Here is a 15541-nt window from a genome sequence, read left to right on the forward strand (position 1 = left end):
GGACTGGGAATTGTGGCCCAGGCGAGGACGAGAAGATCGGAACGCTCTGTCGAGCAAACAGACTGAAACATTAACCTTGTTTACCTCTCTCTCTCTCTCTCTCTCTCTCTCTTTCTCTCTCTTTCTCTCTTTCCCTCTTTCTGTCTGTGTTTCTCTCTCTGGCTCTCTCACCCACTCGACGGAACATGCAAACTTTATTTTCTGAAAGTCATTTCATCATCTTTCTTAGCATCTGCTGCCAGCCTTCACCTTCCTTTCTGGAAAAAAAAAAATCTGTCGATTCAATTTAGTCGCCATTTTATCCATCATCTTTTTCATTTCAGTCGATGAGGAACAGCAAGTGAGGAACTTTAATGTTTTACATTATTTATCACAAAAAAATAACGATTTCAAACAGTATCAAAGTGAAATCTATGTGAATATGTAAATGTAAAAAAAAAAAAAAAGAGACAGATAAATCATGTCAGAACTTTTTCCACCTTTAACGTGAAATAGCAACTGACAAAATTCAAGTGGAAAAAAAAAACACAAATAGAAATGTTTTAGGACAAAAAGAAAAAGATTATGTCAATGCAATGACCTGGTTGCATAAGTGTGTGCACCCTTTCATAAAGGGATGGGATGTATGGGATGTCCGGGATCTCACTGTCGAAAGATATCGATTAGGAGAGCGATATTAAAAAAAAAAAAAATTTCAAAACATTAGATGTACCATGGAACACCATGAAAGCCAAGTTCACCAACAAGTGGAGAAAATGGGGTACCACACTGACGTTACCAAGAAGCTGCCAAGAGACCTACAGCAAGATTAAAGGAGCTGAAGGAACAATCTGGCAAGTACTGCCCCCTCCCTGCACGTGGGTAGGGGGTAGGGTGGCTAGGTGGAAGCCAAAACATACACTCAACAATGTGTTATGGTGATAAGACCAAGGTTGAACACACACACACACAGAGGAAATCATCAAAAGAACACTATACCCACAGTGAAGCATGGTGGTGGCAGCATCATGCTTTGGAGCTGCTTTTCTTCAGCTGGAACCGGGGCTTTTTTTCCCCAAGGATTAAAGGAATCATGAATTAACTCCAAATCCCAGTAAACATGGCACAATTTTTAATCCAAAACAATAAAAGAATGGCTTCAGCAAAAGAAGAGCAAGATTTCGGAATGGTCCAGACAGAGCTCAGACCTGAATGTGCGGGGCGACGCGAAGAGGGCCGTGCACAGGAGATGCGCTCGCAATCTGACAGATCTAGAGCACGTTTGCAAGGAAGTCTGGGAAAGTTTTGCCGAGGCAAGATAGACTCTTAGACACAAAAAGACTGAGTGCTGTAATAAAAACACACTGTGCTTCAACCAAAGGATTAGATTAGGGGTGTGTACACTTTTGTTTTTATCCCCTAAAATGTTTCTTGATTGTTTTTCACTTTATTTTTATAGGGTGCAATTTCACGTCAGAGTCGGAAAAAGATCTGACATGCCTTATCCTGGTTTTTATCTTTTTTTTTTTTTTTTTTTTAACACATCACAAAACCTGCCACTTTAACAGGGGTGTGTAGTCTTTTTATATCCGCTGTGTGTAGTCTTTTTATATCCACTGTAAATAATGATGTAACTTTTGAACTGAATACGGCTCATAGTTACTACAGTGTGAGTTTAAGCCAAGTTCATTTTAATTTTATTTATTCATTTTTTTTTTACGATTTATGATCTATTATTGTACAAGCCCCTGGAATTTAAAGGGTTAACAACGCTAATTAGTCTACGCTATCATCCCTAGACTATAAAAACCCACACTTCATTTGGATTTATATTAGTGAAGAACATTGAGACAAATTTTCATTCTTACTAAAAGTGAAGTCCAGTCAGAAATCCTGCAAAGCCTCATGGGGAAAAAAAAAAAAAAGGATTTTACTAATTAACCCATTGTAAATTTATTCCAATCCGTCAGTTAAGCAGAGAGAGAATTAAGAGATATCATCTTCTCGACGTGACTCCAGAGTTGTGCCTAAAAAGCGGTCTGATTTCCTCAGAGAGGCACTCGGGTGAACAGATTGAAAAAAGAAAAAAGAAAAAAAAAAAAACTCACGCATGGTTTGGGACACAGCCAGGAACCAGGAAATAGGAAAAGACATGATAGTGCACTCGGACTTTTACACTGCTTTAAGGTAACAAGCTTTTCCACAACCAACCTTCCTTCCTTCCTTCCTTTTTTTTTTTTTTTTTTTTTTAAAGCTTTTGTCGGTGTGTGTCTCACTTTTTACTACAGCACCCTTCTCCTAGTTACACTCGAAAGAGATGAGAAATGAAACGCAGCTGAACTGCAAGAGCTCAGATTTCGCGAGAATCATGGATGCGAAGGTGCAATAGGGGAGAGAATCTATCATTGTGGCACATTTTATGGCAATTCAGCTTGTCTGAGCTTACAGTGGGTCATCTGATAGCTGGCGACACACACACACACACGCACACACACACACACACACACACACACACGCTCACACACACGCTCACACACATTCTAACTTGTTAGAATTCTCAGCAGAATCGTGCTGTTGTCTGCACTGATTTAAAACCAGATTTTTTATAAGGCATTGCCCATGCACACACACACACACACACACACACACACACTCAGTAGGAAGCCTCTGATGATGGGGTATCACAGCTGATGGATGGTTGGGAGAACCGCAGCGGACCGATAGCTCTTGCGGAAGACAGGTGGACTCAGTGAATAATGCGTTTCATGCACATGCCATCCAAACACACACCTCGTTGCAAACAAACACACGCTGCACATCATTCCTGTGCTACACACACAGACGTCGTGCATCACTCCAGCGAGGAGAAATGATGTTATCAAACTCCGAACAGGAAGCGTGTGCTACACTGACGGCTGATGGAACACCTGACAGGTAGATGAAAAACGAGATCGTATCAAACGCAAACGTATCGTCTGCTTCACCATCCTTCTCCTCCGTCCATCTGTCTATCACGCTTACAACGTTGCTCCAACTTCTTCTCAGGGCTGCGCAACATACAGTACGTTGATTATTTTCCTATAACAGCACATCCGGAGTGTCTTTTATTCTTCGTACGCTACTTTCCAAATACTTTTTTATTTTTATATTTAATAAAGAACAACAAACAAAGCACTGACACTGGAGACTCCTTCCCTAAACATCTGCGTTGCTACTTTAGAAAAGATGAACGTATTAGAACAGGCACATTAATAGAAACCTGCGATTTGCAGCTGCACTACTGTCAGAGTTGCTGTTCTAGAAAATTCATCAATAACCTTCAGAAGCCAATCAGAAGCCAGAATTCAACAGCGATGTGCAAAGTTATAAATGTAACTATAAATGAATAAAAAGTACTACGTGTTCTTTGTATTTAATTATTAAAATATATACTTGATGGCAAAGCATTGTGGTATAAGAGGAATGAAACATGTCAGTATTATGATGTTGATGACGAGAAGAATAATCAACTTTAGGGTTAACGCCGCTTCATCACTGACCAATCAGAATCCATGTTAAATAATTTATTAAAAAAAAATAGTAAATCGGTGATTTTCTTCCCTTTTTACGCAGCATTACAGTTATATTGGCATTTATGTTATACTGATGAGGTGAATATCATGACACATTTGGAAAATACCTTCTAATATCATCATATTGTCCCATCATCATCATCATCATCATCCCACATCACCCAGCCTTTACATCTGTTATCCCTTCTCCTTTTCACTCTCTTTCTCTCATGAGAATAACATGAGCAGTGTTGTATCAGGTTTCGTGGGCTGAGGTTGTGCTGCGCGCCACGTCTCGACACACAGCTCACTTTGGGATTGACGCCAAGTTCGATTCATCGCACGAACGTGTAAACCCCAGCAGCAGTGTCATCGTCATCCCACACCACCACATGGCACCCAAATCACTCACAATGCATCCGTTCAATCTTTCATCACACGTTCTCTTTAGCATACATTCTCATTAGCATAAATGTACTGCATTTATTTTAGTCTGAGTACTTAATATCTTTATTTAATATATTTTGCTGCATGTATTATTTTTGCCTGATAATATCATCCGCATATAAGTATTTCCCTTTTTATTTATTACCTTCTGCCTGAGTATTTTCTCTAGAATAAATATAAATATAAATATATATATTATCTGTACTTGCTATTTCTCTTTATTTATTGCTTGTGCCTGTGTATAATAGTCATTTATAATGATTATTTTTCTGTATGTTTTCTCTTTGCCTGAGCATAATATCTGTACTTATTATTTGTCTGCATTTATTACATTTTTGTCTGAGTATTTTAGGATTTTTGCCTGAGGATTTTGTCTGTATGTGTCATGTCACCTGAGTCTTACTGCTGAATTTATTATCTTTTGTCTGGGTATTTTCTTCATGCCATTTTTCCTGATTATTTTGTCTGTATGCATTATTTTCACCTGATTATTGTGTCTGTTAGTTTCGCCTGAGTATTTTGTCTGAATGTTTGATTTTTGCTTGAGTATTTTGTCTGTACTTATTACATTTTGCCTGAATACCTTATTTGTATATATTTTTTTTATTTCTTTGTATTTATAATTATTTTACCTGAGCATGTTATGATTTTTGCCTGAGTATTTTGTCTGTATGTTATTTTTGCCTGCACATCGTGTCTATATTAGTTTTGCCTGAGTATTTTGTCTGTATGCAGTATTTTTTTTCTGTATTTATTACTTTTTTGCCTGAATATTTTCTATTTCTTTTCGCCTGTTTTTTAAAAATTTTTGCATGAATAAGTTTTTCTGTATGTATTACTTTTTGCCTGGTTATTTTGTCTACATTAGTTTTGCCTGAGTATTTTGTCTGTATGCAGTATTTTTTTCTGCATTTATTACATTTTTGCCTGAGTATTTTAGGATTATTGCCTGAGGATTTTGTCTGTATGTGTCATGTTATCTGAGTCTTACCGCTGAATTTATTATCTTTTGTCTGGGTATTTTCTTCATGCCATTTTTCCTGATTATTTTGTCTGTATGCATTATTTTCACATCATTATTGTGTCTGTTAGTTTCGCCTGAGTATTTTGTCTGAATGATTTTTGCTTGAGTATTTTGTCTATACTTATTATATTTTGCCTGAGTATCTTATTTGTATTTTTTTTTATTTCTCTGTATTTACACCTATTTTACCTGAGCATGTTATGATTTTTGCCTGAGTATTTTGTCTGAATGTTTGATTTTTGCTTGAGGATTTTGTCTGTACTTGTAACATTTTGCCTGAGTCTCTTATTTGTATTTTTTTTTATTTCTCTGTATTTATAAATATTTTACCTGAGCATGTTATGATTTTTGCCTGAGTATTTTGTCTGTATGTTATTTTTGCCTGCATATTGTGTCTACATTAGTTTTGCCTGAGTATTTTGTCTGATGCAGTATTTTTTTCTGTATTTATTATTTTTTTGCCTGAGTATTTTCTATTTCTTTTTGCCTGGTTATTTTATTTTTGCGTGAATATGTTTTTCTGTATGTATTACTTCTTGCCTGGTTATTTTGTCTACATATATTAATTTCTTATTGTATTTTTACTTATTTTCGTGTAAGAAAAAGATCCAGTCAGTCTGTTGTGATTCGAACATAGCACTGTGGAGCTCAGGAATATTTTAACCTTTCTTCGAACATCATATCATGCATGTTTAACAGAGTTGCTAGACACAAGCTTCCACAAAAACATGTTTTCAGCCAGGTATTAAAAAAATCAATATACCTTTTGCATTAACACGGTCTACTGATGGAAACTTTGTAAGAAACGTACACGAAAAATTATTAAAAAGTTATTAAAAAATGGTATTAGCGTGGTATTAGCATTTGTAGATTTCCTTGTGAATTTGGAAATGAGTGATTTTCTCTCAAGCTTGTGTGTTAGGCAGTGGCTTCCGACTGAAACTGAATGAAATCCAGGTCACAGTGAAGAGGTGTTATTCGAGTCTCTTCCAAAATGCCAATCTGTTTACTGAAAACCACACATTTTCCTTTCTGATGGTGATTTGTCCTCTTATGGTTCTTTTCTAAAGGCAGCTTGTTGATGATTCTGTAACTTACTGTTATTGGAATGATCCCATAATAAAGCTTATAAACTTTTACATGCATACATACATACATAATACCCTTCCTTCCTACCTGAGTAGTTTGTCTGTATTCATTATTTTCCCCCAGTATTTTATCTGTATTCATTATGTTCACTGACTATTTTGTCTGTATTCATTATTTTCATGAGTATTTTGTCTATATTTATTTTTTTTCTGACTATTTTGTCTGTATTTCATTATTTTCACCTGAATATTTTTCTAAATTTATTATTTTCCTTGTGTATTTTGTCTATTTTCATTATTTTCCCTGAGTATTTTGTTAGTATCATTTTTACTTGTGTATTTTTTCTGTATTCATTCATTCATTTTTTTTTTTTTTTTGCCAGAGTATTTTGTTTGTATGGATTATTTTCCCCTGAGTATTTTGACTGTATTCATTATTTCCACTGGGTATTTTGTCTATAGTCATTATTTTCACTGGGTATTTTGTCTATAGTCATTATTTTCACTAACTGTTTTTTCAGTATTCATTATTTTCACCTGAATATTTTGTCTGTGTTCATTATTTTCACCTGAATATTTTGTCTTTGTTCATTATTTTCACCTGAATATTTTGTGTGTGTTCATTATTTTCCTTGAGTATTTTGTTAGTATCATTTTTAGTTGTGTATTTTTTCTGTATTCATTATTTTTTTGCCAGAGTATTTCGTGTGTATGGATTATTTTCCCTTGAGTATTTTGTCTATATTCATTATTTTTGTCTTGAGGATTTTTTGTCTGTTCATTGTATTTTCACCAGAGTATTTTGCCTTTCTGTATAATTTTTGCCTTTATGTATAATTGAGTTTTTTGTCTGCAGGCATTCACCTGAGTATTTTGTTTATATGCATAAATTTAACCAAGTATTTTGTTAATACTCTCACTGCCGCGGCCCGGGTTCGATTCCCGGGCAGGGAACCAACCCAGCCACTGGGCATGTACTCTCAGTGCCGGTCCCAAGCCTGGATAAAATGGGAGGGTTGCGTCAGGAAGGGCATCTGACGTAAAGCCTGTGCCAAGTCAAACATGCGGACTAATGATCCACTGTGGCGCCCCCCGACAGGAGCAGCCGAAAGAACAACAACAACAACATTTTATTAGTATTATTTTTGCTGGAGTATTTTGTGTGCCTACTAAACTTAAGTCACATGAGTATTTTGTCTCTATCATAATAAAAATTGTTATTCTAGTTTAGATCACAGCAATACCACAATACACAATTTATCAAAATACCAACAATGCAAGAACAAACAATATATTGTGTAAATCTAAATAGGACTAAAATGAGCTGTGTTTGTTAGATTCTGTGACAGCCGTGATTCATCAAACGCACACGCACACATCTGGAGTGTCTGAAACGGTTCAGGATGATCACACACCCACAAGTGCACACGCACGCACACGCACACACACACACACACACACACAATAACTCATTTAGGAATTGATTTGAGAACTCGTTTGCATATTGTGGCCTTCTGCAATCTATCAGCGATGAAAAGGCTGATTAGCAAATGATTCATCATTCATCCCCAACAACTGACTTTTAGAACTACAGCAAGAATTATAGATCTCTCTCTCTGTCTCTCACACACACACACACACACACACACCACCCACAAGAGTGGAAAAAGGTTAAGTTGCAGGATATCTCCCGCTGTGGTGATTCAGTGTTCGATATTTTTAGGAGTGGACAGAATGTAAAAGTCAGACTATTTTAGTTGAATTACAAAGTTAACAAAGTTTTTAATACACAACAAACAACCAAAAACACAGCCTTAGAGCATCTTTACAGTCTTGCTCACTTAAAAATGACAGGATTTATGAATACACATGAACATGAAAATTGAACAGATCTGAGCGGATCTCCCTAGCTTCATATCACTAACGTTAGCTAATTTTGCTAGCTAGCAAGCTAGAACAGGTCACAAGAGAGAGAGAGTGAGTGTTCACTATCTGAGCTTCAACATATATTTATTTAACAACAACCAAACCTGTGAAAATGTAATTATTAAAACTAATTTTTTACGGTAGCCCTTAGTCTCAGATATGATTGGCTGAGGTCATATGTAGCCCCGCCTCAAAATAAATAAGTAATCAAAAGTAAGTCGTAAGTCATTTTAAATAGAAAATTGGGAATTTAGCTGCTCTATAAAGTCAGAATCTGAGATTTAAGAGGAATTAAATATTTCAACATCACATTTTTGAGTTCAGGGTGATTTTAACTGAAACTGCAATTTATTATTTTATCAAATAGGACAAAATTAGGGAAGGGAGATATGACAAATATTAGATCATGATACTTGACAATATTCATGCTACAAGATATCTGCTTTGGCTGAAGTTTTGAGCAAAAACCTACAGGTTTAACGAATTTGTATTCAACATCAATAAAATATTTAACCATCTAATCTAAACATCTAAGAAAGGCAAAAAAAAAAAAAAAAATCCAGTAAGTTACTTGTTATAGTATTCTGAGTCTAACTTAAATAAAGAATATGCATCAATATTTACGTTGTAAAAAGTTCTCTATATTTAGATTTGGCTCAAGTTGGTTATTAAAATGATCTGCATGTGGTTCAGGTCTCCGAGGTTGCCAGATTTTGCCTATTTAGAGCTCTGTGGACTGTAAAAAAATGTTTTAAATCCTAAAAAAAAAAACTGTGGGATAGAAAATGCAGACTTATGAAGCTATTACATTTATTTGTTTGTTTGTTTATTTATTTATTTTTTGTTCATTGCTGTCAATTGCAAAACGAAACTGTTATCGATCATATCGCCCAGCCCTGTGTGAACGTTTAGCATTCGGAAAGTGCTAGCAGTTTAGCAGTATTCTGATTAATAAAACACAACTACCAATCAAAGAATGAACTCTAATTTAGGATATTTTATCCATCCTGCAGGGAGTGATGTGTGATTTCGTCATTCGTTATAATATGTAGAATTTCTTAATTCCAGTGTGGAAATCTTCTTGATTCCAATTAAAGACTAGCATGGAACCGGCCTGGGAGTTTCATTATAATGTGAACACTGAGTGTAGCTACACTGACCTTGTCACGTTATTAGCATCGGCTAATTGGGATCTCGTTTTCTTTCCCCATTATGACAGTGAACAGAGCTGATGCAAATCCTGCACAAAAAAAATCTGTCTGAATGTCGAAATTTGTCTCTACGTGAGTCGTGCCGTTGAAAAAAAAAGAGACGAAGAGACGATTACTGCTGGGCCTTTGAACTTACACATTTTTTTCCAATCTCCCTCCATTCCTCCTGGGAAAAATGATGAGACTAGGGAAGTTGGCACGGGCATGTAGGAAACGTGCCAAGCAAAAAAAAAAAAAAAAAAAAAAAGACAATGAAGAGGACTGATAATTAAGACAGATTAAACATGCAGGATAAAGAGGTACTTTTCCATTCAAATGCTTCTACAAATTTTCCAAAATCAATTTGTCAAATTTCCATCAACCTCTGCTCTGATGAATATTTATATTACCCTTTATTACGAATAATATAAGCGACACTCTGCAGGTCCTCACTCAACTGGAGCCCTTTCTATACAAACAGCACTGGTTATCTGTTGCTTTCTGTATTCAGGACGATTCTTCTGATCTCATACTTAATGCAGAGATGGATGTCTGCGCGAAGCTGAAATCACGTACACGAGCTTACGCGATCTCACACGCTTCATTGTTTCCTGCTGAGCGTCACGTACGAGTGCTTCAGTACTGCAGGTGGCGCTATTAAAATTTCATGACCATTTCCATGGCTACAGGAGTCAAAGTACAACGTCTGCGAAGTACAGACAGCATACACTATTGCGAGTTGTTGGACGTATGTAAGTAAATGACATAATATGATATAATTCAATTCAATTTTATTTGTATAGCGCTTTTAACAATGGACGTTGTCACAAAGCAGCTTTACAGAAAGAACACAAGGCTTATATTGAGAACAGGAAACAAGATATAAGACACAAGTGGTACAGGAGACCATTAAATAAACTGAGGTTTGAGGCTGGCAAGGTCAGCAAAGCCAACGCAGGAAAGCCAATGGAGTGTTTGCAGTGTACTCTACATGGTATGTGGACACCTGACCATCACACCTATATTCCAAAATGGTCATTGCAAAGGCTTTCCACTAGATTCTGGAGAGTAGCTGTGGGGATTTGTGATACCATTCAGCCACAAGAGCATTAGCGAGGTCAGGCACTGGTGTCAAGCGAGCAGAGTTCCAGTTCATCCCAAAGGTGTTCAGTGGGGTTGAGGTCAGGGTTCTGTGCAGGACACTCGAGATCTTCCACTCCAACCTTAAAACACCATGTCTTCATGGAGCTCGCTTTGTGCACGGGGGCATTGTCATGCTGGAACACATTTGGGCCTCTTAGTTCCAGTGAAGGGAAATTGTAACGCTACAGCATACAAATGACTATAAAATTCTATACAGCTGTGTGCTTCCAACTTTGTGGAAGAACCACATATGGGTGTGATAAGGGCCTTTCGCACCGCTGGAACCTTTTCATAGTACCTGAACTAATTGTGGAACTACCCACTTTTTGGCGTTTTCGCACCTCCGGAACTGGGAGCGATTTTAGTACCGGACTGCCTTTTTTCGAGAACCAAATTAGCTCCTACTCCGGAGCAGGGTCTAACCAGCACAACTGGTACTATCTGTGACGTAAGTAGACGTTGATTGGCCAAATGCGTACGAAAACGCCCTCACCCACCATGATTTAAACATACTGTAGTGTAAACTTATTTCGCAAGTATGGAGAACAGCGATAGATGGACGCGAGACACAACAAAAACACAGCTCCAATCACAGCGTCCTCCATCCTCCGGTTGTTTACGTTGTTTTTCTTTGTTTCCGTTGTTGAACGCCGCGCACAAATGACGTCGCTGTCGACCGGCTTACGTCACTTCCTAGTGCCCGCTGTCGGTGCGAATACAACCCTTTAAACGGTACTCGGAAATAGTTCGCGCAAAATCGCCCAGTACTTTAGTACTGTAAATTTAGTTCTGGAACTAAAGCGGTGCGAAAGGCCCTATAGTCAGGGGTCCACATACTTTTGGCCATATAGTGAATGGATTTATTATAATGACCAATCACAGGCTTGGTTGCATAGCGTGTTTGACCATCACCATGTAAGTGCTTTAGCTTGGTCTAAGGCAGGAATACACCCTGGTTAGGAAGCCAGTGGATCTCAGGAATAATAAAAATAATAACTCATATGTTGAATTCTAAAGTTCAGTAGCGGAAGTGAAAAAGCCATTTTGAGGCATTTCATTGTTTCTGAATATCTTGTTTCCATTTGGATTTAATAACACACCATTACAAAATGAGCATAAAAACAGAACGGATGGAAACCCAGCGAATGCCATAAAAAGTATATTTGTGTTTATGTCTGTGTATTTATATTTCCTGTGGCCCTTCAGTAAACAAAATATGACTTCACTATTTATAAGAAGGTTATGAATAGTTATGACAGTTTTATATGCTTTCCTCTGATGTGAAAATGAAAATGTTTGGTTTTCATGGTTGATGCTTACGATGGCATCACCATGACTGATCTGTCACTCTGACAAATCCGAAGACACGTATTATACCACAGCGCTGTTGATATACTGTAGCTTATTCCACAGGCATTCCACAACATTAAATTTTACTATAAATGGATAAAGAGTATGTGTTGTTCTTTAATTAATAAAAAATATCTTACATAAATTACATTTGTGTTGTACAAATTGTACTGTTTTACAATATTTAGTCTTTTTCGTCCAGGCTTTTCCATTCAGTTGATTATTTTTTTTTTTAAATTCACATTTCACATCAAAGAGCGAGATAGAAAAGCCCAGGAAATAAGCAACTGCCAAATCGCATTCCTCATAAATGAATCTGAACTCAGCTGATGATGCTCATTCTGCTTCTTCTAAAGGAAAAAATAATGTCTGGAAGTCCACAGTATACGGTGTACACAGATACACGATTCTCAATTACATCAACAATTCATTCCCAGTGAGTCAAAAGCAAGTGAGCAACTTGGGTTAACCGCAGAAAACTGCGACCCTTTCTTTACAAAACCAGGACACGAGTTAGGAACACAGTAAGAGACAGAGTACACGCTGGAATTATTTACAATCAGTGGTGATGTGATGTGTGTAAGAGAAATGCACATCAGCAGGAAGTGTGTGTTATCACTGATATGTCCATTAGTGAGGGTTATAAATACCAAGAGACAGGAGAGAGAGAGAGAGAGAGAGAGAGAGAGAGAGAGAGAGAGAAAGAGAGAAAAAAAGACAAAGACAGAGGGACAGGAAGAGAGACAGAGAAAAAGACAGACAGAGAGAAAGACAGATTGCTTACCTGTCCCAGAGGATGAGACAGAGAAAGAGAGAAAGACAGACACACACAAATCACACACCATATATATATATATATATATATATATATATATATATATATATATAGAGAGAGAGAGAGAAAGACAAAGAAAGAGGGACAGGAAGAGAGACAGAGAAAAAGACAGACAGAGAGAAAGACAGATTGCTTACCTGTCCCAGAGGATGAGACAGAGAAAGAGAGAAAGACAGACACACACAAATCACACACCATATATATATATATATATATACATATATATATATATATATATATATATAGAGAGAGAGAGAGAGAGAGAGAGAAAGAGAGAGAGAGACAGAGATAGAGAGACAGAGCACTGGTTACTTGTTTTTGACAGACAGAAAGTAATTAATTAATAAATGTGAATAAGTAATAACTAATGAACAGGTAGCTTAGCATCCGTGTGACGTTTCGTCATGTGACTTTTTCACTGCCGATCAGTTTTTCTTCTCATCTCATTAGTGTAAATATCTATCTGCTCATCTTTCCTGCGTCAACCATCTATTTCCCGCTTCTCACTTCATACGCACCATTTGTGGGAACACAAATGCACATCAGCAAGAAAGTGTGTGTGATCAACGCTATGTCCATTAGTGCAGGTTAGAAATGCCACGAGACAGTAGAGAGAGAGAGAGAGAGAGAGAGAGAGAGAGACAGCGGAGTTAGGTGTAGTCCCTCTGGCGCTCATGCTGAAAAAAGCTCTCAGATTCCACTTTCACTTATCACCGTTCCAGCCACAATCCTACCACCACCATGCTTACATCAATAACTGCTCGCACACAGAAATGGACCTCGACAAACACATTAAAGAGAACTATAATCTCCAAAACACACTCTGGAGAACTGATCGACCTCACGCACGGAAACGAATACATAATAACTGGACAAATGTAATGTCCACAATCGATAAACCAGAATATTAATTAAATAGACACTACACTCTAGCTGTTTACTTAAAGTCAAAAACAAAACACAATCCAGAATGACACACATTAACCCTGTACAGACTCATTAACCCTGTACAGACTCATTAACCCTGTACAGACTCAGCACTCACAGGACGGTATAAGAGACAGTGGAAATCTTTAATCACTGCAGCACAGGACAGAGCGAAACTCAACAATACTTTCCTTTCCCCTGCACCAAATACACAACGATCAGACAAGATTTTCTCAACACGCTAAACACACACACACACACCCATACACCATTACCCAAAGACTTGAACACATACTGCACATATTGTCTAGGACAAGCATCAGAGTTCGACAAATTATGAGCAAAAATAACTGCCACAACCTGAGAGAGAAGATGTGAGCATTAGTGTACGGTATGTATTTTATTTATCTACATAACTACCTATTTATTTAACAAACAATACCATTATTAACATTGTTATTTTTTGTTTCCTTACACTAGTTAATGCTTTAGCAACAGTTGTTAACTACAATTCATGTCAATAAAGCTGTGTTTGTATTTGAATTTGAGAAAGACAGACAGGGACAGAGAGAGACAGAGAAGGACAGAGAGAGAGACAGACAGAGACACACACACAGACAGACAGAGAGAGAGAGAGAGAGAGAGAGAGAGAATGCACTGGTTACTAGTTCCAGAGGGAGAGACTGAAGGTTATAGTTATTGCGGTTAGGGTTAGTGAGGTTATAGTTATTGATGTTAGGGTTTGTGTGGTTAAGGTTATGGTTAATGAGGTTAAAGTTAGTGAGCTCAGGGTTAGTGAGGATAAGGTTATGGTTAGTGAGGGTAAGGTTATGGTTAGTGAGGGTTATGGTTAGTGGCGTTATGGTTACTAAGCTCAGGGTTAGTGGGGGAAAGGTTATGGTTAGTGAGCGAAAGGTTATGGTTAGTGGTGTTATGGTTACTGAGCTCAGGGTTAGTGAGGGAAAGGTTATGTTTAGTGATGGTTATGGTTAGTGGTGTTATGGTTACTGAGCTCAGGGTTAGTGAGGGAAAGGTTATGGTTAGTGATGGTTATGGTTAGTGGTGTTATGGTTATTGAGCTCAGGGTTAGTGAGGGAAAGGTTATGGTTAGTGAGGGAATGGTTATGGTTAGTGGGGTTATGGTTAGTGGTGTTATGGTTACTGAGCTCAGGGTTAGTGAGGGAAAGGTTATGGTTAGTGGGGTTATGGTTAGTGGTGTTATGGTTATTGAGCTCAGGGTTAGTGAGGGAAAGGTTATGGTTAGTGGGGTTATGGTTACTGAGCTCAGGATTAGTAAGGGAAAGGTTATGGTTAGTGAGGGTTATGGTTAGTGGGCTTATGGTTATTGAGCTCAGGATTAGTGAGGGTAAGGTTATGGTCAGTGAGAGTAAGGTTATGGTTAGTGGGGTTATGGTTATTGAACTCAGGATTAGTGAGGGTAAGGTTATGGTCAGTGAGAGTAAGGTTATGGTTAGTGGGGTTAGGCTTATGGTTAGTGGGGTTATAGTTAGTGAGGTTAGGGATACTGAAGCTATAGTTATTGAGGTTAGTGTTATATAGTTTAAGGTTTGGGTTAATGAGGTTAAGGTTAGGGGTAGTGAGGTTAGGGTTAGTAACGTTATAGTTATTGAGGTTTGGGTTAGTGTGGTTTAGGTTATGGTTAATGAGCTTAATGAGCTTAGGGTTAGTAGGGTTATAGATAATAAGGTTAGAGTTAGTGAGGTTATAGTTAATGAGATTAGGGTTAGTGGGGTTATAGTTAATGAGGTTAGGGTTAGTGAGATTAAAGTTAATGAGGTTAGGGTTAGTGAGGTTAAAGTTAATGAGGTTAGGGTTAGTGAGGTTAAAATTAATGAGGTTAGGGTTAGTGAGGTTAAAGTTAATGAGGTTAGGGTTAGTGAGGTTAAAATTAATGAGGTTAGGGTTAGTGAGGTTAAAGTTAATGAGGTTAGGGTTAGTGAGGTTAAAATTAATGAGGTTAGGGTTAGTGAGGTTAAAGTTAATGAGGTTAGGGTTAGTGGGGTTATGGGTGATGAGGTTAGGGTTAGTGAGGTTAAAGTTAATGAGGTTAGGGTTAGTGA

General features: G+C 37.4%; 1 protein-coding gene across 3 annotated transcripts in view; it reads right to left on the minus strand.

The window, feature by feature from the left end:
• lsamp (limbic system associated membrane protein) overlaps positions 1–15541 on the minus strand; it is a 668261-nt gene that overhangs the window by 159502 nt on the left and 493218 nt on the right. The gene's annotated exons all lie outside the window — the stretch shown is intronic.

Source organism: Pangasianodon hypophthalmus, chromosome 14 (genome assembly GCF_027358585.1).
Source record: "Pangasianodon hypophthalmus isolate fPanHyp1 chromosome 14, fPanHyp1.pri, whole genome shotgun sequence".
NCBI lineage: Eukaryota > Metazoa > Chordata > Actinopteri > Siluriformes > Pangasiidae > Pangasianodon > Pangasianodon hypophthalmus.